Consider the following 2,813-nt stretch of genomic DNA (forward strand, 5'->3'; position numbering starts at 1 on the left):
CCGGCAGCGTTCGATGACCCGTCGCTCTACACCACAAAAAGCAGGGCTTGCTGGCTTGGAGGCGAGATGTGATCAGGTGGCGCTGCTGGCAGACCTAAAGTCCTTCATTCGTGAGAAAATCGCGCGCCAGTTCTCTCTCCTTCCCTTTGCCCACCCACCGGCTGTTCAACAATCGGCAACTACTATTCTTTCACCCATCCGCCGAGCGATTGAGCAGAAAATAGCGGAGGTCATGCCTGCGTACCAACCACAACAACTTCCGGCCCCTGCGCCCCCAAGTTACGCCCAAGTGGTCTCAAGGCCGCCTCCAGTCGTTCAAGCGCCTGCACCACTGACTTACGCCGAAGCTGCCACACCACCTCCGTCCTTTGCAGCGGGTATGCTGGCTGCGTATGTTGGCGCAACCCCTCAGCCTCATTTTCAGCCCACCATGAAGCCTTTCCAGCCACCGCTCCGGGCGAGACCCACCCCGGCAAACCGATGGCGCACACCTGACAACCGGCCCATCTGCTTTGCTGGCAGTCACACCGGTCACGTAGCCCATTATTGCTCTCGACTACAGCCGGCTCCCATTTCTTCTCCTGTTGCTGGCCACCTTAGCCATTCGTATAACGACGAAATGCCGTCTGTGCCACTGTCATCTCGCCCAGGTCCGTCTGCTCGACGGTCGCCGTCTCCACGACGTCGGTCTCTGTCCCCAATGCGGCCACGTTCTTCTGCTCATGAGCGGGGAAACTAGTCGTCGCAGTCCCAGAGGCAAGGACTGCGACGCTAACGCATTGTGAAAGCCCTCAGAGCCGCCCATCTAATGTCATTGACGTGCTTGTGGACGGTGTTCATGCATCTGCTCTTATTTACACTGGAGCTGCAGTATCAGTTATGAGCGAAAAACTTCGCCGCTTGCTTCGAAAAGTGACGACACCGATTTCTGGGCTGTCCCTTCGTACCGGTAGCTCACATTGTATTCATCCTACAGCAGGCTGCACAGCTCGCGTTGTCGTTCAGGACGTTCTGTATGTCGCCCAATTCATCATCATTCCTGCATGCTCTCATGACGTCATCCTGGGATGGAATTTTCTCTCCCGCAACGACACCGTCATTCATTGTGCCGCCACCGAAATTGAACTCTCGCCCTTCTCGCATTTGACGCCAGAAGACGGTCCCTCGACACTGAGCAAGATTCTCGTGAAAGACGATACTATAGTGCCTCCAAGCTCGACGATGGGTGTATCGGTCTACTGCACTGGTCTCTCCGACACAATTGCACTCATTTCGCCATCCGGCCATGCTTCCAGAAGGAAAGGGTTGCTAGTACCTTTCGCGACCGTGCAAATCACCCAGGGCAACGCCGCTAATTTCGTGACCAACCCATCCCATACACTGTTACTTTGGTTCGAGGGGAATGTATCGCAGAGTGGAACCAGTCGACGACGCACAAGTCCTGGACGTACCCGAAGACTCGCGTTGTCCCGATTCGCGTACCATTAGTGCTGTTTCTACTTCTGACCCATCATCTTCTGATGTATTTGGCCCATACATTGATGACAACCTTATGTCAGTACAGCGTTTCCAGGTTCTAGACCTGTTGCAAGAATACCGTTCTTCTTTCGATGTCGGGCGAAGTTCTTTCAGTGGCGCGTCCACTGTTACGCATCGTATCGACACTGGTTCCCATCCAGCATTACGGCAACGTCCATACCGCGCGTCGCCTGCTGAACGCCGGGAAATTAACGAGCAGGTTGACGATATGCTCCGACGCGACGTCATTCGGCCCTCGGACAGTCCATGGGCGTCTCCTGCTGTTCTTGCTACGAAGACAGATGGTTCTGTGTGGTTCTGTGTGGACTACAGACGGCTCAAAAAGATCACTCGCAAGGATGTCTACCCACTGCCGCACATCGACGACGCAACTGACAGCCTTCACGGAGCCCACTTTTTTTCTTCTCTCGATCTGCGCTCGGGGTGCTGGCAAGTACCCCTGGCTGATGACGCTCGACCGAAGACTGCCTTCATCACACCCGACGGCTTGTACGAATTCAACGTCATGCCGTTTGGTCTGTGTAATGCACCTGCGACATTTGAGCGCATGATGGACACCGTTCTGCGCAACTTGAAACGGCACACGTGCTTGTGTTACCTCGATGACGTTGTTGTCTTCGCTCCAGATTTCTCCAGGCATCCCCAACGTCTAAAAGAAGTTTTCTCACGTGTGAGCAATGCTGGCTTGCAACTAAATTTGAAGAAGTGCCGCTTTGCAGCACTCCAACTCACCATCCTAGGGTACGTCGTGTCCAAGAATGGCATTCTTCCTGACCCAGCCAAGCTTCGGGCCGTGGCCGAATTCCCAAAACCTGCGTCCGTCAAAGAACTGCGTAGTTTTGTGGGCCTGTGCTCATACTTCCGACGCTTCATGCGAAACTTTGCCAGGATTATATCACCGCTGACGAAGCTCCTTGGAAGTAACGGGCCCCTCAACTCATGGTCGTCAGAGTGCGACAACGCGTTCTTGAAGCTCCGCCATTTGTTGACGCCTCCTCCCATTCTCCGCCACTACGACCCTATGGCCCCAACAGAGGTGCACACGGACGCCAGTGGTGTAGGCCTCGGCGCTGTTCTGGCGCAGCGCAAACCCGGGTTCCCTGATTATGTCGTGGCATATGCAAGGCATACGCTCACGAGAGCCGAGACAAACTACACCGTCACGAAAAAAGAGTGCCTGGCGATCGTCTGGGCTCTTACAAAGTTTCGACCTTATTTGTATGGTCGCCCATTCGATGTCGTCACCGACCATCATGCACTATGCTGGCTGTCAT

The sequence above is a fragment of the Rhipicephalus microplus genome, chromosome X (genome assembly GCF_043290135.1).
Source record: "Rhipicephalus microplus isolate Deutch F79 chromosome X, USDA_Rmic, whole genome shotgun sequence".
Classification (NCBI taxonomy): Eukaryota; Metazoa; Arthropoda; class Arachnida; order Ixodida; family Ixodidae; genus Rhipicephalus; species Rhipicephalus microplus.